Genomic DNA, 20,416 nt, shown 5'->3' with positions numbered 1-20,416 from the left:
CCCAACATGGGGTCTGGGGCTCACCAAATTTACACACACAAATGCTTCTGTGCCCTGGAATCACCCAGAAGTCTGTGTCAGCTCAACTGCTCCCCCCCATACCAGCCACTTTTCCCTGTGCAAAGGGGACCAACATTTGAGGAAAGATAAGGATAGGATAAGAAATAACTGAAATATCAAAGAGTTTACAAAAAAGCATCAGGTGTCTGCAATGGGCTTAAACTGCAGCAAAATGTCTTTGTCTGTGTCTTCTAAACTGGCCTTCCAGCCACTTTTCCCTGTATTAAGGGGGCCAAAGCTCAAAGAAAGAGAAGGATAGAAAAGATTAGGAAGATTGTTTTTGGCTTGTCCAACATGGGGTATGGGGCTCAGGTGTGGGGGCCAGCCCGGACAGACTGTTAGGGGACCAGCCCCCACATACCAGGGGGAGGTTGGGTGGATTGGAGGATGAAGGGCCATTTGACTAGGTCCCTTCAGTGTTGCTCAGGTGGGGAGGCTAGCCCCAATTGACTGTGTGGGGGCTGGTCCCCCTCATCGCCAGGTTCTCTCTTGAGTGGTTATGACTAAATTAGTCCCCATCATTTTGTATGTATAGCTGGGATTATATTTTCCAACATGCATTACTTTACATTTGTCAACATTCCATTTTATTTGCCGTTTTGTTGCCCAATCACTTAGTTTGGTGAGAGCTTTTTGAAGCAAAAAGATCCCTTTATTTTTTATTATCCATGGGCAGAAGAAATCTTGTTCTGTGCACCAAGGCACGGCTAAATGTGCACACGAACAGAAACACATGCTGGAGGCTGTGGGTGCTCTGCTAATTAGCTGAGCAGCACTTGAATCTCTCCTGAGTGTCCACCCAAGCACTCAGCTTACAGGAAACACTGTTTGGTGGAAGTACCATTAAATGAATGCATAGCTGGAATTTCAAAAGGAGGCTGGAGAGCCAGCTGCCTTGGATAGTACAGACACAACAAATCCTGCATCTGGGCAGGGTGTTGGACTGGATCAGAGGTGTGCAGAATGAGGGGCAGGTCCCCTCAGAGGGTCTTGAAATTGCATTAGGCTGCTGGGTCTTAGGCTCATCCAGCTCATTAAAAATGTTGAAATACGTTACTGTTCTTATGTTTGTATGTTCACATTTATATACCAATTAATAAAGCTTTTACATTCTACAGACTTATTTTCTTACGCTTGCTGAAAGGGATTTTTTTTCATCTGAACATAACTGAAATTTCCGTCAGTTTGGATTACACGAGACAGGCTGTGGAGAGCCCTGCTAATTTCAGGTATGAAAAGTGGGGCCGATGTAAAAAGTTTTTTCACCCCTGGACTAGATGACCCTTGCTGTCCGTTCTTTTACCCTTCTGATTCTTTGACTTCAGTGCAGCCAAGATTTCACCCATAGTCTACAGACGTGTTTTCGCAAACTTTTTTGCTTTTCCAGACCCAGCTGATCATTCGGTGGCTAAATCCAACCCTGCAAATCCCTGGGTGATATTTATGTTGCACACTGAGCACACTTTCAAGGCATTCCTTCCTGAAGTATGAAGTCAGAAGCATCTGTGGGACAAGAACTTGTTTGCTTGGGATGAATCCAGCACAAATGCACCAAATCAAATGGTTTTTCTTGCAGACTACATATTTTTGGCCTTTTTCACATGGCAACAGAAGGCCAGTTTCCTTAATTCTCTGAAGCTGTGGGACTTGTATATGCAACTGCAGAGTAATTTGTTCATGTGAAGAAATCACCCTGGCACTCAAATGCTTCAGTGTGATCTCTTTCACTGACTCGTCTCCTGATTTAGATTATCCCAATGCAGATGTTGTCTCCTTCAGATGTTCTCTCTACTTTTCAGACCATTGGCCGTTTTTTTAGATCCGTCGCAGCCGCTGCCAAGACGCCGAATATAGCAAGCAACCACGAGACGAGGGTGCTGCATGAGCAGCGACAGCCGAGCAAAAATGCCGAGCTCTATCAGACCGAGCCCCTAGGCTCTAACAATGGCTCTAGGTCTGTGGTGTAATGACCCCTTGTGGGTTTCCTTCTTTTAATAAAAAACGGTCTGCTTTAAAGATGAAACACAGTGATGCCTAATTTAATTGGGAAGACTCAAAGGCAATTTAGCACAGTGGTCAGATTAAAAGAAACACCGGTGTCAGCAGTAGCTAGTAAAGTTCCTTAGAGGGCATCCCCTGCTGTTAGGTCCCTGCAGTTCCTTGTATGGCCCACAGAAAATGGAGGCTGAGAGTAATTAACTATTACAAAAACAAAGTGGAAGTTTATTATAAGTGTTCACCAAAGAAACCTTTTGATTACAGTTAATCCAGTTATTTACATTTACTTACACAAAAGATGAATCCGATTGCCATTCCCATGTCTTATTCGCAAAAGTATTAAAGACCGACAGGGTGTTGTTAAACCAGACGACAATCCCTGCTGTCAGTTTAGTCCACTGGGGGCGCTACTCCCCAGGGACCCAAAAATAAGATATAATACTGTGTTCAGGTATGATACGCTTGGGGGCCCTGCTACCCCCTGCGTTCACCTAAAGGGGGGCAGAGCTGCTGCTTCCTAACACCCCTTATTTATAAGTGTTCGGCCCAGGGGTTGCTAATCCCTGACATCAATAGTGATTTATAAAAATTTGTAAGTATATATAATTGCACTAAGTTAACAGCAATGAAAGTTCTTTAAGAGACACTAAACAATAAGCTTTTACTAATAATACTATACCTAATACTTAACAATAACAATAACAACAGTAATAATTAACAATAGTATCAGCAACTGTGAATAGGAGTAAAAGGAAAGAAAAGAGTCAATATTAGAAGGATACAGCAGCTGGAGCGGCCTTTCTTTTGTAGCCTCAGCTCACAGCTGCTTAGTTGATGAGTTGTCCAGTCCATTAAAAAGGTCTCTTTGGAGCGAGGGCCGGCCCCGGCCCGGTCGACCCCTGCCAGGGAGCGGTGTCAGGTGATGTAGTCTACTGCCATCACTGCTGGGCTTCGGTGCGATGATATGGCCACGAGCTGCAGATGACGCCTGGTGAGGCGATCCAGGTCCCCTCAGTGCCACTCGTCTGTCCAGTGATGTTTCAGCTGCTTTACCCCAAAGGGCTACCGAAAGGGACTGGTCCAGGTCAAGAGACAGGACCTTCCCGAAGCACCCCTTCTGTGGTGAGCAGCCTTCTTCTATACACCCAGCTCATGAATTATTCATGAGTCTGGGGGCTGGGGGCGGACCTGATAGTGAACTACCCCTAATAGGTCCGGAGACTTCAGACCTTTCCAGAGGTTTTCCTTTTATGGTAATAGGTGGCAGTTACGGTTCATTAATATTCATAGGCTGTTGCTTTCCCGCCTAAAGTTACCCCCTCAGATTAAGTGGATGGCTATGTATTGATTTAAATCACTTTCTGAAGAAATTTCTGAGGTAAAACTTTGTGCTTTGTTGATGTATCAAGCATGACCTGTCACCAAGGAGAAACCTGCAATACATCAGAGGCTGGGAGCATCTTGAAACCCTGTCAGGGGCTTTTCTGACAGGATTTCTTGACGCCATCTTTAAAACATTTCTGATGCAGTTGTCTGGAAGAACTTTTGGCAGGAAAAAACGCGTACTGCCTCTCAACTTCCATTAGATTTGAGAGATTTCTTTCCCTGATGTCTGTTTGCCCATTGTCTTTTCTTGCAGTGAGGTAGATTAGGCTCTGAGGGAGCCAATATTTTGTTTGATCCTTCACATTTGGAAAAAAGTAGCAAGAACTCAAGCAAGCAAGCACTTATTTGAATCTCATGCTGTCTATTACTGGAACCTGCTGTCTGCAATTCAGATCTCCTCTCTAGGGTCAGGGATATCTCCTTTCGCTCTCGGTCCTTTCTTTTGTACAGTACTCTAATCATCACCCACCAATAAAAAAAAAATACTGGGAAGACTGAAAGATTCTTATATTAAAGCATCTGAGTTCTGTGAAACAACCATATGCTTGGGATCTAGGGGAGCTGAAACTGATGAGCTGTGCCACATTTCATGCCCCAGCTTGACACTCATACTTTTTATGATTTTGCCTTTCAGTGCTGCTTTCCTTTACAAGCTGCTTTCTCTTCCCTTCTTCCCCACCTTGTGCTTTATCATTCCCAGCTGGCCATGCAAAGTTAGTATCTCCTAATTTTACAAGGACTGAGGAATAGTGTGTATGGCATGAGCAGTGATGTGGTATTTGCATAACCTCCGTGTGGCAAGGTGTGGAGAGTCCCACAAAGATGGTCAACTTCTAAAAAAGGCTGGTTGCCATTCAAACTGGAGAGCGTAAGAATACCTGTGATTAGGTATGGTGACATGTATCAGAGAGGTAGCCGTGTTAGTCTGTAGCTTCGAGAACAACAAGAAGTCTTGTGGCATGTTACCAAAAGAGGAAAAAACAAGTCAGATCAGACAGGTGGATGTAAGCTTTTGTCAGAGCCTGTGGGAGAACACTTCAATCTCCCTGGAAACTCAGTGGCAGATTTAAGGGTGACAGTCCTGAAACAAAAAAATTTCAAAAATCAAATGGAGAGAGAAATTTCTGAGCTGCAATTTATTTGCATATTTGACTCCATAAACCATGGATTAAACAGAGACTGGCAGTGGCTCTCAGTTTACAAAGGCAGTTTCTCTGCTCTGGGTGTTAATATCTCCCCATTAGACTCTGACAAAGGCTCACATCCCCTTGTCTGATTTGACTTGTTTTTTTCCTCTTTTGATAAGTACTGTTGATACTGGGCCATTTTCACCTTGCTAAATAGACCTTGTCAGTTCTGGCCCTCCCTGTTACTGGGACCCCACTCTTTAAATACCCCTCTAAACCACACCCCCATGCATCTGATGAAGTGGGTCTTTGCCCATGAAAGCTTATGCTCCAAAATATCTGTTAGCCTGTAAGATGTCACAAGACTTCTTGTTGTTCTCTGTGATTAGGTATGATACTCTCACATCAAATAAGAACACTCAACATTTGGGCAAGATTAGTCACTCTTTTATTTCCTCCTCCCCTCTTTGGCTAGCCCTGTGTAGCAGTGCAGTTGGAGGTATGTGCAGTATAATCTCTGGCTCTTACAAAGAACTCAGGGGTGAGCAAACTTTGCAACATTGCGTAGATTTGCAGGACTCTGAGCGCCACACCTAATGTTCATTCTTTTGAAGTCACTGTATATTCCCATGACACAGGCTGAACACCTCTAACCTGGAACACTCTTGTCCACCAACATCCATAATCTGGCATGATTTTAATTAGCTGGATGACCAATTATCATGGGTGTGGCCAACTTTCCCATGTTCCCATAAAGATTGTTTCCAGCCACCAGTTTTGGCTCTCAGTGTTCTGTGCTGTTATTTATCTGTAGTTTACCCCTAAATGTCTTCTAAGAGCCCAGTAACCTGTGGAAATATTGGTAATGCTGCCAGACAATACTGAGCTCCTGTAGTCCAGCAAAGTCTCTTGTCTGGCACTGATGAGGTCCTGAGAGTGCCAGACTAGAGAGGTTCAGCCAGTAGTAGTTTCCTGTAGCTATGCCCTCTGTGCTAGGCTAAGAAGCTGTTTGTTGCTTGAGCACGTCAATTAAAAGGAAGAAGCTGAGGCATACAGAGAATTACTAGAAAATTAGGGGTCAGGAGAGTGTGATATTTGCCTGACCTGATGCTGAACCTTATTCTCTACCCAAGGCTCCCAAAACTTCAGAAGTGACCAACTCTTCTCTCACTTCCACTTAGGTAATACTGGTGTAACTCCATTGAGATACAATGTATTTATCCTAATTTACTCCAGAATAAGCAAGAGGAGAATTAGGCCCTAACAGCTGGAAAACTTGTGATATTTCTGATCCAGAGTGGACACCAGAAATACAAAAGAAACATAGTATAAAAGGTGTGGCCGTGTTAGTCTGTATCTGCAAAAATAACAGGAGGTCCTCTGGCACCTCATAGACTAACAGATATTTTGGAGCATAAGCTTTTGTGAGCAAAGACCCACTTCATCAGATGCAACGTCACTTGCAATGTATCTGATGAAGTGGGACTTTGCCCTGAAAGCTTATGCTCCAAAATATGTTAGTCTATAAGGCTCCACAGGATTTCTCGTTGTTAAACCAAAACAGCCAACCACATGGTAATTTGAAAAGATCATGTCAAATTTGGTTCTAAAATATGCTGAAGATTTGGTTCAGTCACCCGTCGTTAGTAGAAATGTTGTGTAGGATCGAGCTCAAAGCTTTATGTTAGAAGGCATAGACAGTTGCTAAGATAATCAGAAACTGGTAAACTAGAGGGAAAGAATAACTAAACATGAGAGACTCTCATTTCTGTTGAAGCTGAATGGGATAGAAGCAGCTGGTGGTGCCATTTTTCTTATAAAACTGAAAGCAGTGGAAGAAATGGTGGGTATTGATTAGTGCCAGATTCAATAAATATGCTGTCCAGCCACCACCCTGCAGGGGCCAGACAGAGTCACACAAGCCCCAAACAATCCATCCTGTGGGACTTGTGGGAGTGTCTGGAGTACTCAAGCCAAGCAAAATCTTTATTGACTATGGTCCTTTCGTATCTTTTCTTCTCGTGTGAATGTAACTTGTCAGTCATGTAAATACTATTTTGTACAACCTCTTTAAGAGCATTCATTTTGAACGTTGATTTGACCTTTGCAAACTGCTCACTGAAAAGAATAGTGTAGATAAAACAACAGGAAAGGTTCTTGGACAAGGATGTAGTCAGCAGCCTTCCAGTAGAATTATAAAAATAATTAGTGTTTAAGCTTTTTAACTGCAGAGTTTTCTTTTTACTAGATGGATAATGCTCAGAATGTGTATCATTGCTTTAAAATTTGCAGTAATAACTCGGTCTTATTTTTGCCACAGTTTATGGGAGTATACATTCATTAGAGGTTAAGGTGTTCAGATAAAACTGACAGGGGTTATGGTAGTTCCTTGATAGATAGTCTATCTCCAGGGTAATTCTTAAACACTATTAACACAGAAGCACTCAGTAATTATTATTAGAGATGTCTCTTGTGTTTAAGAGCTGAAGAGTCTCCATCTAAGCAATAATTTCTGGGAGAAACAAGAAAAAGAAAATGTGTGTTTGCATATATTTATAAAATATGTGGATTTACAGTTGTTAGTTAATGTGACTGGCTTTAAATTTGTCCCACAAAATGTTATACCAGCTGTTTAACTTGATCAAAAGGCTTTTTCACATTCAGCAAAATTGCTGCAGCTAATTCTTTTAGGTAGATAGATCAGATGGTCCAGGTTCGAATGATCAGAGACAGATATTTATATGAAAACCCCAACTCACTTCAGAAGCATGGGATCCCAAGCAAGTCAGAGTATTCTACCACAGTTTTAGCATATACGTTCCATTACAACCTGTAATTCTTACTGGTGGACTCTCTAGTTGTTTTTTTGATTAATTTAATTCATTCTTCTGGAGGGGGTTGAGTAGTTTCATTTGTGATGGCTTTGGGGTTTTGCGTTCATGGAGAAGTAAAATTAGGGCCTTCCACATTTCTTATACACTAAGTAGAATTCAGAATGCAGTGAATGTATCAAGCCCTGCGGCAACTTTCTGCTTCCACCTTAATATCATCTATATTTCTCTGATAGCTATAGACTTGTCTCACCTTTTACTCTCAGCTGGGCTTAGTAATACTTTGGATAGTTTAACAACATTTTTGAATATGTCAAAGGATGCTATTGGTTATACCAAGTGTAGTCAAGTAAGCCATTCTAATAGTTTGTTGATATCCTTATTTCATGTTAAGAAGTCATTAACAGAAGACTCTTGACCGGAAAGAAAAAAACCTGTTATCTAACAAATGACATCTTCCCCATTTAGATTATATCTTATTAAAATTCAAAACTCCTTCACTTAAAGTTTTATTATATTTATACTTAAATGGAAGAATGTTTTATATTCTTATAGTTTGACTTTACACAGTCACTTTCCAGATCCTTCACTTCACTTTCTAGACCAAAGGCCAAGTTCTCATTTACATGAAAGCCACTTTACAGGGCTCTGGAGGTTAAAGGGGCCTCAAAGTAAATATATGATTTATGACCTTCTTAAGGACAGTGTAAGGTTCCCTTATGTAAAAGAGACTTGGGCCTATATAACTTTGTTTTTTTAGTTGCTATGTCTGTACTGCAGGCTTTTTCAGTGTTACTTATTTCTAAGTTCTAATGTTTAAATAAGTAACATCGAAATTCGCATTCATGCAGCCACAGCATTGTGAAATGGAGCGTTCTCATTTACAGCCACAGTTCACAACCACAGCATTGCAAAAGGAGCCTTCAGATGAGTTAATAATTGTGCTTTGTTCACACACATTCCTTTTTGACCTTGCAGTAGCGGCGGGATGGCAAAAGTCATTCGCAGACCTGGAGTAATTAAAAGGCCCCTCACCTCGAATTATCCTGCTTGGCTGTGTGAACACTTTGGGGGTGGGGGTGGGGGTGGGGGTGGGGGTGGTTTGGAAAAAAGTTTTTTCTGGGGGAAAAAACAACAAAATAATATAGACAAGCCCATTTAGCGGTTGGGTAGGACTGCTTACCATAGATTTTACAACTATCTGGTTCCACATATATCTTGTGTATTAGAAAGTTACCTCAATTTGATTACATAACAATCTGATGTGAAAGAGGTAGGAATTGTACCTTCAGCTTCTACAAAGAAGTCAGACATCACTAAAGATGACTTGCGCACTAGTAATAAATAATCTTAGAAATATATGCATGTTCTGAAATTACCTTGACAGCAATAGAAGAAGATAGGGGCAGAGAGGAACATAAGTTGGCATCCACAGTAGTCTTTTGGGCAGTCACTCGATAATGAGTAGGACGTCTTCATGTCACCCTCCTATTTGTGAGTCCATTGATGGCTGATCAGCCCAATTCTGGAACCACAGATCCTATCACAGAAGAGTCAAATGCTTTGGTCAGGTCGATGAAACTCATATATAAAGTTTGGCTGTGTTCCTGACATTTTTCTTGCAGTTGTCGGGCAGTGAAGATCATGTCCACTGTTCCTCAGAATGGTTGGAAGCCACACTGGGATTCTGGGAGAATTACCTCTGAGAGTGGCAGGAGTCAGTTTGCAAGGATTCGAGCTAAGATTTTCGCTGCTGTTGCCAAGAGGGAGATGCCACGATAGTGTTCACAGTCTGACTTGTCGCCCTTCTTGAAAAGAGTGACAATCAGTGTGTCTCTGAAATCCTGCGGCATCTGCTTCCTATCCACGATCTTGAGAATCATGATGTGGAGCTGTTTGTGAAGCTCTGGTGCACCTTCTTTGAAGGCTTCAGTGGGGATTCCATCTAGTTGCCTTGTTGCACTTTATCACTCCGATGCCAGCTTGGACCTCACTCAGGATAGGAAGTGTTGCAAGATCCTCTCTAGGCAGTTGCTGAGGGCTTTGGTCAAGAGATTATAGGACCACATTGGAGGGGTGGTTCAAGAGCTTGTTATAGTGCTCTCTCAAGTGAGAAGCATGGCTTCATTGTCTTTCAAGAGTTGGGTACCATCCTTTGTTCTCAGGGAATTGATTTCATGGTTTATTGGTTCATAAATAGGTTTGGTAGCATTGAAGAAACCTCATGTATTGTTGATGTCTGTGAGATGCTGGATTTCTCGTGCCTTCTCAGTCCACCACTTTTTTTTTTCCAGAGTCCTTCTTTTGCGTTGCATTTCTGCCTTGGCCTGGGCATGCGCTTCTCTCTTCATTATGCAATTGATGTTGCTTTTCTAGGCCCTAAAGGCTTTCCTTTTTGCCTCCATCAAGGTTTCAATTTCCACATTGTTCTGATCAAACCAGTCCTGATACTTCCTGGTCTGGTAGCCAATGGTTTCTCCACAAGCTCCAAGGATGGCATTTTTCAATTGACACCAGTGTTCTTCCACCTTTTCAGGGTGTATTATTGGCAGCTTCCTTTGGAGCACTATCTGGAAGTCACTTCATCTGATTGGGTCTTTCAAGCCTTGTACATTGGTCTTTCATCAGATCTGTTTCCTCTGACTTCTCCATTTGGTGACAATCTTAATCGCCATTGTGGATTGAATAAGGTAGTGATCAGTCCAGCAGTCATCAGCACTAGTCCTTACACATGTGAGAAGGCTATCACACCGATCCTATGTGCGGACAATGACATAGTCTACGAGGTGCCAGTGCTTTGACTGAGGATGTTGCCATGAGGTCTTAAATTTGTTTTTCTGGTGGAAGAGGGTGTTCATGATGACAAGCTTGTCTTCCACATGTTTTGTAAGGAGGAGCACTCCACTGGAGTTGCTGTTGCTGACTCCTTCTTTCCCAATGGTAGTCTGCCAGAGAGCCGTGTTTCTTCCAGCCCTAGTATAGAAATCCCCTAAGAGAATACACATATCTTGTTTGGGTATGTCTTTCTGAATTGTGTCCAGTTGGGTGTAGAACTTCTCCTTCACATCAACTTCAATGTCTAGAGTTAGTGCATAAGCAGTGATGACTGTTGCCTGTTGGTTTTTGTCAAGCTTCAAGCGGAGAGTTATGAGATGCTTATTGATGGTGACAGGGACTTCAGATAGGATTTTTGTCAGTTTGTTTTTGATGGCAAATCCTACTCCATGAATTTGTTTTTCTTCCTTTGGGGTTCTTTTCCAGAAAAATGTGTACCTTCCACCTTCTCTTAGCTGTCCTTCTTCTGGTCTACATGTTTGCACCAGGGAAGCGATATCGATGTTGAATCATTGCAGCTAGTGGGCTCTAATTGCCATGTGTCTTTTGGGTATCTCACTGTATGGGTTGTCCATCAGAGTCTGAATATTCCATGTTCCAAAGTTTACTGTTTGATTTCAACCACATGAAGATGAACCCACTGGATGTTGCTATCCAGTCAGGGGGATTGAGGTGGACTATATTTGGGGCACCTTTTCTGACCCCCTCCCCATGTGGGGTGAGCAGAGTGGATCCTAAATACGGCTGCTCAGATATGTATGCAGCAGCCAGACCATTCTACCACCTCAGTCCTCGAAACAGAACGAGTGATATGTACATCCACCGCCTACATGCTGGTCCATGAGTAGAAGCTTCCAGATTTCACAGTCCTGCTCCCATTGCCATTTCACAATCCTGATCCTTTTACCATTCACCATTTGTTATACGGCTTAAGTTTAGGAGAGTACTACACAGAGGAAGACACCTGTGCATGGCTTCTTTTCACTTGGGGAGACTGTTGCACTGCAGCCACCACATGGAATCCACAACAACTGGGAGTCTCCTGTCCACTGCAGCCTTCATCTGCCTTCACAGCTGTTGTAGCATTACCTTTGCTATCATTACCTCCACCTGTTCAGCTGTTAAGGACTTTTAAGATCGTTCTTTGTCTGGACCTTCCCCTTTGATTTTGCCACCATCGTTGTTACTGTTGGGAGCATGAGCCTTCCAGCAGCCTCCTTCTCGGGTTCACTGGAACGCACAAGCCCAGTCACCATGACAAGATGATGATCCGGAGAGTAGGTGGCATACACAGTATCCTATGGTTTGTGAGCCCTTAGATATCAAGGTAAATCTTAGCATTTTATTTAAAAAAATACATCTCTAACAACTTTCATTACAGAGATCACATTGGGAAGGTTTTACTTTAACTTCTCCTGAAACAAGAGTATCAAAACAAAAAAGCAGTTAAGTAGCACTTTGAAGACTAACAACATAATTTATTAGGTGATGAGCTTTCATGGGACAGACCCACTTCTTCAGACCATAGCCTTACCAGAACAGGCTCAATATTTAAGGCACAGAGAACCAAAAACAGTAATCAAGGAGGACAAATCAGAAAAAAAAATGATCAAGGTGAGCAAATCAGAGAGTAGAGGGGTGGAAGGGGCAGGGGGAAGTCAAGAATTAGATTAAGCCAAATATGCAAACAAGCCCCTATAGTGACTCAGAAAATTCCCATCCCGGTTCAAACCACGTGTTAATGTGCCGAATTTGAATATAAAAGACAGCTCGGCTGTCTCCCTTTCAATAGTGGTGCGAAAATTTTTCTTCAGTAACACACAAACTCTTAAGTCATTAACAGAATGGCCCACTCCATTAAAATGTTGACTAACTGGTTTGTGGATCTGGAGTGTTTTTATGTCTGTTTTGTGCCCATTAACTCTTTGTCTAAGGGAGTTAGAAGTCTGTCCAATGTACAAAGCATCTAGGCATTGTTGGCATATATGATCTTAGTTGAGGAACATGAGAATGTGCCCGTGATTCTGTTAGTCACATTCCCAGGGCCTGCACTGGAAGGCTTGAGAAGCGCATGGCTGGGGGCTATCTTAATTTTTATTTTTCTTTTTTTTTTTTTTTTTTGGTAGGAGCTAGCAGACTATCCCTGTTATACACTTTTCTTCCACTCTTTTCCATTTGTATTATTTTAACCTAACTGTCATAGTCTGGCTCCTCAGCACTCCCTTGACAATGTTTTGAGGATCCACATTGTTTTTTCCTTTCATTATTTCTCTCCTTCCCTGATACACACACATACTCATACTATGGTATGCATTTTAAGAGGCTCACTTCTCAGCTGTTCTTGGTAGGGTCTGCATTTCACACCCCTGTACCCTACTAGAACAAAGCAATATTTATATCAGTTTGCTTTGTGTAGCACCTGACAAAGTCTGAGTTCCAAATATTTTGTTTGGTTGTGTAAAAAAAAAAAAAAAAAAGAACGGTTTGGCAATGTTTTTGAGATACTTTAGGGATAGACCTTACATTCATTTTCTAGAGAACAGAATGGTTTTACTTTCTGGACTTTCCTGTGTCATCACTTTGTATCATAAGAATGTTCTGCTTCCCTAAAATGATTTCTTGCCATCATGTAGACAATAGCATTACTCATCTTCAACTACTCTTCTTACTCAGAAGGTGTAGCGATAAGAGAATTATCAAACCGCTAATATTAGAGCTTCTGACTGCTTGGATTCAAATTCTACTATCACAGCTATCAGAGTGTATTATACATTACAACATCAGTGTACTGATGAACTGATGTTGTCATATAATGCATATCCGTTGTCCATTGCTAGCTTTCTGTTATAACTGGGGTCTGACTGCTGCTTTCTAGTCACAATATTCTGTAGAATTATAACAAGTTCTTGGAAACACATGAGAAAGTCAGGATAAATTCTTTATTTTTTATTTAATTTTTATTTTTCCCATTGAAAGTGTAGGAGTATTTTCAGTCCCTTTTTCAAAAACTGAAAACAGCTCATGATTTATGAAGTATTGCATAATTTGAAAGAGCTTTTTTTCTTGTCAGCAGCTCATTGTATAGGAAGAAGAGGAGTTGATCATATGGTCATATGGGTCATGGTAAAATATGATCAGATTTCTGTTTATTTGTTTTTTGATTTAATGTTTGAAACTGTAGTGGAGTGATTTACAGTTTGTGATAACCTCTTAGGACTTTTTTTCTCTTAACATTTCAATAGTTGAACTGTAGAATACATTTTAACTAAACATAAGTAGAATTTTTTGTTCTATTGGTGGAGCTAAAATGCATTTATAAAGTAAATGCTTGCTTATAACCTTTGTTATTTTACAAAGGTGCTTCTACTGAGTTCTGGCACATCATGTGAGTTTCCTTCCAGTGGTAGGGAACTGTAAGTTTTGATTACTTGCAGGATTTTTTATATTTGCTTGTTTGCACTGTAATGAAATTTCATTTTCCCTTGCTGCAAAATTCATGGTTTATAAAAAGAGTGTTGACGCATCAGATTAAACTGTTGTAATTCAGGTCTTGTACTGCAGCTTGGCATTTCATTCTGTTACAATTGCAAATGAGGTTGTTAGACATGTCACTTAGCATGCCAGGGGTCACCTATTAAATGTGCTAATTCTCTGTAATTTACCCATGCTTTTCAGAATGGACTGAGAATTCAAACGTCTCATTGGCAGAAGTTAACTAGAATAGCCCTGAACCACTGAGTTTAAGAGCAGAGGTTAAATAAATTGAGGGACTCATCCCAAAATCAGAACCTGAGCAAAAGGCCACCACAAGCATTGTTCCCGAGAAGCTGCGTGCTTTCGCATCCACTCAGGAGGTAGTCAAGTGCCTCCCAGCTGATTAGTACAGTACCCACAGCTAGATTTTGTTTCAGTTGGTGGTGCACATTTTCACATACCACAGTGCACATAAAATTTATTCTGCACGTGAATGGAAAAGATTTGGAGGAGCATTGCTTGCACATGAGAATTACGTTGGGAATTTATGGGAACAGAACCCTTTCTCCCGTCTGCGAGTGGGTTCTGTACCATTTATGCAGTTCTAAGGATAATATTATGGTGGAGATCAGATGAGATGATTACAGTGGTCCCTTCTGGCCTTATCCATTAAAAAAATGAAAATAAAGAATTTGCTCACATGTGCATGCACACACACACACATGTGCGCACACACACACACAAAGCTGCTATCATAATTATTTACTTGGTCTTGGTTTGTGGGTTACAGGGCAGTAGTCACAATCCTAGGTCCTGGTTCAGAATGTTCTTAAGCACATGCTAAGAGTAACCTATGTGCTTAAATCCTCTGGAATTTAATTTTTAGTTACTTTTGTGCTTAAGTGATGTCTTGCTTGGGAATACTTTCTGACCAGTGTCTTAAGGCTGTAACATTTTACTGCTATGCCAGGCAGGATTTGTTTTCTCTTCGTTTACGGCCTTTTTCAATTTCCTTTCACCTCTCAGCACATCCAGGGGTAGAAAAAGCACCCGAAAAGTCACTTAAATAAATGTGCAGCTACTTTCATGTCTGGATACTTGAGTACAATCAAGATGAGACACGTGTGCGAGCATGTGTACTTTTAATTAGTTTTCCAGAGAGACACCAGTGATTTGTACTTAAGTACATCCCCTCCCGTGCAAAAAAGCAGCTGAATTTTTACTCAAGTAACTTTTGGGGTACGTTTTCCACCTCTTAACATCTTTTCCATTTTCATTCACCCCGTGAGTTTGTCCTGTTTCCATATACCTGACATATAGTATCAGGGTCCAAATGCAACACATGCTATGCCAAAAGGGATTCATGACTTAAGAAGAGACTGGTGTGGTTAAATAGGTGTTTAAAGGAGAAGGCACATATAGAGGGCATTAAAAACAAAATACAAAGAAAGCCTGAGAGAGGATGGTAAGCAGTATTCCTGTAAGCTGAGCGACGAGGAAGAGATCCAGCCCACCCAGAAGAGCTTCAGGTGCTGACCAGCTGACCAGCAGCGTACCCATAGTTGGCAGCATATGTTTCTACTGGTGGTGCACATACTCATATGCCTGGGGGCACATAACAAAATTTATTCTGTCCATCGCTGAAAAAACTTAGAGGGAGGACATAGAAAAGTTAGCAATTTAAAAAAGCGTAATTAATTAAGCCAGACACATCACAACTAAACACCCCCCTCGCAAAACTAAAAAGCCATCAGGTACTTAAAGAAAGGGACAGAGAAATTATATCATGGGATAAGGAGCAAGAGTCAACTTCTTTTTGTCTGCCTTTACAAAGGAGGTAAGTGGCAATCTCATTGATTTGATGTTCAGTCCCCCAGGAAGGCCTGATGAAAATTTATGGAACACACAATTAACAGTTGCTCATCGGGGATAGTCAAAGTATGTAGCACACAACTAATAGGAATCATTATAAAATTTTTGGGTGCATTCAAAGGGCTTGACTCAGAAGAGCTGAGGAAATAGCTAGAGGGTTTTGCAAATCAAATATCCATCAAGGGTACCTGAGGACAGCACTTTGCCCTTTCCCAGGCCAAGAGTAAATATAACCCGGCTTGCTCAGCAAACAGTGCATATCGGCAACTTATGGCAGCCCAGTCAAAGTGACAGGAAGCCTAATTCAGGAGTTTCTTCAGAAACGTGGCTCTAAATACCAGCATCAGATCCACTGAATCAGAAATGCTGATCTTTGTGGCTTGTTCTTTCACAATGAGAGAGGCTTTGTGTACCGTGTTACTGATATTAATAAGCTGTTGGCAGAGGAAAACAAGCTGCATTTTTAAAAGTCAGTTGGACAATCAGAATGAGAAATGCTTACATTTTAAGAAGTAATTTGCAATGGCTTGTCCTACCTTCACATCTCAGAGTGCCACTATGCCGATGTGGGCTAGTATTTCTTTCTCAGGTTGCCTTTGTTGGGCTCTGCTGTGTGTGTTTTGCAGAATGCACTGTTTCACTTTCACTAATGGGGGCCCTGCCTAGCAGGAGCAAGGTGAGTGTTTGCAGAATAGGTTATTTGTTATCTCTTCCAAACATTGAGTTTACGCTGGAGAGAGGGAGCACAAAAATTGGTACAGATAATGGGTGATTGGTTTACAGATAGAAGTTGCTGCAGATGAGTACCTCATGGAGAGACATGTCATGATTCACTAAAACACAGTGCAGTTTGAAGTAACTTTGGGAATCTTATTGCACAAACGGCATGCGTATGGGTGGCTGTATGGAAATGTAGGAAATGTTGGCCTGTGGGAAATGCGAAGAGGCAGTTGAAATTCTTATTTTATTCTTTTATCCCCTCTCATTCCTGACACTTGATAATTAGCACAGCAGAAGCATGATGGTTGCACAGTAAAATTGCTGGTGCAATTAATGGAATTTCAGATGTCAAAGCTTGGGGGTTAGTGGACCAGTCTGAAAAAAGAAAAAATGCAGCCTTAGCCTGCCATTCAGAAATCACTGATTTATTACAGAGGCTTCTGCTTCTCATTTATTTTCCCTTTTCCCCAAAATCTATGTTATTTATTTTGGATATTTTGTTTTTTTAGTAAACATAATTTGTTGGGGGGAAGTAGAAATAGTGTAGACAAATAAATGTAACAATGTGCCATGCTTTAGACTGTGACAGTCTGATGGATAATGATCAAATCAGTAGATCCAAAGGAGGCATCTCTAGCAGCAGCAGCATGATAATCAGCTAGGAAAGGATACTGATCAAGAGGACAGAATGTGAAGTTTCTGTGAAAATACTTTGACTTGTGAGCCGCAGTGTGGAGGCAGTGCAACATAGTGGAGGGGCAGGGGGCTGCTGGGCAGGGGAGCTTGCTGGAGAGGGGTGTTCCGTGTCCCACAGGAAGGATGTTGAGCCAGATCTGGAGAAGTGCAGAATACCTGCAACTTCCATAACTGTCCTGGAGAAGATACAATTTTGGTGAGCAAAAATGGAATTAGCAGTGAAGAATTCATGCTCCAAGGAAAGACTATAGGTATTGGTTGGCTCACCATCAAACTGACTAATTGGAGAACTTGAGTAGGAATATTTAGATCACTAAGGGTCATAATAAGGAAAAGAAGAGTGAAATAATAAGGAATCCAGCAAACAACTGGCTGCAAAGCTTAGTAAGCACAGAGAACTGGGCTCATCCATGCTGCTTTGTAGGATTATTCATGGCAGGAATATAGATAGCATGTGTAGTCAGCTTCTCACCTCCAGAACACCCCTTTAGGTCTGGACACAATATTTCAGGGGTTCTTCCAATATTGTGCACCCTTTGTCCATGCTGATTCCACAATAGCCTGTTTTAGGTGGCCATGTCATCTGGCCAGACTGTTTCTCTGTTTGGATCTAGCTGCAATGTCCAGAATAAGAAACCCCAAAATCTAATATCCTTTCAGCCTCATCTTCAACCTCCATATGGGAAATGAAGTTCTTGGCTTCATTCATGTCTAGTACTCTTATCTTCCTCTTTGTTCTGGGGGACAGGTAGAAAACTCCAGACACCCTTTTCTTTGGGATACCATCCATGAACACTGTTTGAGGTGGATACATACTGAGCACTCTACCTCTCAACACCTTCCTTGCACTAGTCATGCCTTCTCCCTTGATGTCTTCACGGAACTGTGGTGGGGTGCCCCAAAGGGCAGCTAGGCTGTCTCAGTGGCATGACCAGTGCACCAGCTGACAGTCTCAAGGGGCCTCCTGTGATAGAACCTGTCACAACATCTTCCAAGGACAGCATCACAGGCCGTAAAAAAAACAGCAGTAACAGAGCAGAGACTGATCACAACAGCTTGACCTCAATGATACCTACACCATCTCCTTATCTCAGATCACACCCAAGCATTCAGCCCCTGAGAAATTGCCTCTCTTGCCCTGCCACACACAGGAAAGAGAAACTGTTTCTCAGTATCCTATTCAGTAGCTTTTGCTTTCCATTTTTTATTACATCTCTCTGTGTGAAAGTAAACAGGACTTGACTTGTAGCCCATTGCCAAGCCAGTCTAGTTTTTCCAGATAGCTTACAAGATTTACTGTCAAATTGCACAATTATGACAGTTTGCCATAATAGAGAACAAAAATATGGTTGCCACAGGATTTCATAGTAAATCTCACGAACTTTTGTGTCATTGCTAAATAATTACTTTGGGTGACTATAATAGATTAAAACAGCAACATTTTTGCGTGGGAATGCCCTATAAAATAGGGCTGTAATAGGCTGTTTGGCAAGTTTTCAAACCTTGGTGAAGAACTCTCTTCAGGGTTGCTAGTCAAGGGTGTTTACCACTTCACAGACAGCCTAAAACAGTCAAGTGGGTTGTGCTGTGGATTCTGACCACCTTAATTTCCAATAAATTCAAGCTGGCCCAAGAGTTGGAGGGAATTGGCACCCGCAGAATAAGCAGAATAAGACTGCAGCATCCATTAGCTGTATTTAGCACTGTCTTTATCCCAGCAAAAGCTCTTGTTTGGTGTCATGAAGGAAAGAATGGGTACTGAAACCGCTGTTCTCTCCTCTCCTGCCAGGTCATCAACCTGGTGCATTTTGTTATGAACTAAGATTGTAATCTCTTTGGTGGCAGGCCTGTGTGTTTACTAAGTGTTTGCAACAGGGTTCTGATTCATAGATATTTAAGGCCAGAAGGAGCTATTAGATTGTCTACTACAGTGTTTCTCAAACTTTGTTGCACTGCAACCCTCTTTTGAAATCTAAAATTACTATATGACCCCAGGAGAAGGACCAAAGCTTGAGCCCACCCCAGCCCTGCCACCTGGAGACAGGGGGGCAAAGCCCAAGCCACACCACATGGGGTGGAAGGATCTAAACTGAAGCCTGAGCCCTGCAACCCAGGGCTTTACTTCTTGGGCTTCAGCCCCAGGCCCAGGAAGGCTAACACTAGTCCTGGTGACCGCATTAAAAAGAGGTTGCAATCACTGTTCCCTCTAATTTTTTTCCATCAATGGGCAGAATAAATTTTGTTATGTGCACCCAGGCATGCGTGGATGTGCACCACAAATAAAAACACATGCTACCAGCTGTAAGCCACTACGGGCACTCTGCTAATCTGCTAATCAGCACCTGAATCTCTCCTGGCTGGCTGCCCAAGCACTCGGCTTACAGGGAGTACTGAATGCAACCCACTTTGAGTCTCTCAACTCACCATGTGGGAATCCCTGATCTAGTATCTCCTGTAAAGCAGAGTTCCAAAAATGTCATCCACTTATTCCTGAATGGTGACCAGTCAGTTGTGTTTCACTAGGGTGACCATATTTCCCCTGGCCAAATATGGGACACAGGGGAATGATGCCATCCCAGCCAACATGGGACAGATGGTCACCTTACCTTGGAGTCAGGCGGTGGCTGCCCTGTGTGAACTGTCACCTTGCTGTGGAGAGTGTGGGGGGCAGCTGCAGCTCGCAGATGCCGCATGACTGGGAGCACCTGGAACTAGGCTGCTGCCCTGCCAGCGAAACTCCCAGCTCCCCCACAGCCAGGGATGGCCAGTGGCAGCTGCGCCACGGGTCCAGCTCCCAGTTAGGCAGCAGCCAGGCAGCCACACGGGTCCAGTTCCCAGCTCCCCACAGCCAGGGGAGGTCGGGCGGCAGCTGCACTGCTGTGTGTGTGGGTCCAGCTTCTGGCCACCCCCAGCTGGAGGATGTCAGGTGGCAGACATCTGTGCTAGTAAAAAAGTGGAATACGGAGCAATTAGCCCCTTTGGCAAAATAAATCAGGTTGCAGGATGGCGCCCAAGATGCAGGGCTGTCCCAACCAAAACGGGACAGATGGTCACGTGGGAGTTCAACTGCCTATCTCTGCCCCACCCCTTCTCTCAAGTGCCTACACCCACCCGGTCTCTTCCCAACCCAGCTCCACTCAGGCTCCATCTCTTCCCAGCCATTTTCCCCTCTCCCCCCAAGCACACCCTGTCCCCACTTTTCTCTCCCAGTACCACCGGTGGTGAGTGAAAGGCATTGGGAAGGAGGGGGAGGAGGTGATCAGTGATGTGCCAGTGAATGGGATGCACTGAGTGGGGGGGAAGCTTGCTCTTGCTGGGTGCTAAGCACCCACTAATTGTTTTACATGTGCTCCAGCCCTGGGGCATTGTAAAGTCATCATCTATGGTAGCAGGGCCTAAGGCCTCAGCTCATTTGTC

General features: G+C 42.6%; 1 protein-coding gene across 1 annotated transcript in view; it reads left to right on the top strand.

Moving 5' to 3' along the window:
• The window catches only part of ADAMTS2 (ADAM metallopeptidase with thrombospondin type 1 motif 2), a 293,292-nt gene that overhangs the window by 168,291 nt on the left and 104,585 nt on the right, over positions 1-20,416 (top strand). The gene's annotated exons all lie outside the window — the stretch shown is intronic.

This window comes from Carettochelys insculpta, chromosome 15 (assembly GCF_033958435.1).
Source record: "Carettochelys insculpta isolate YL-2023 chromosome 15, ASM3395843v1, whole genome shotgun sequence".
Classification (NCBI taxonomy): Eukaryota; Metazoa; Chordata; order Testudines; family Carettochelyidae; genus Carettochelys; species Carettochelys insculpta.
Note: the sequence above shows the minus strand (reverse complement) of the source record. Positions and strands in the feature narration are given on the sequence as shown.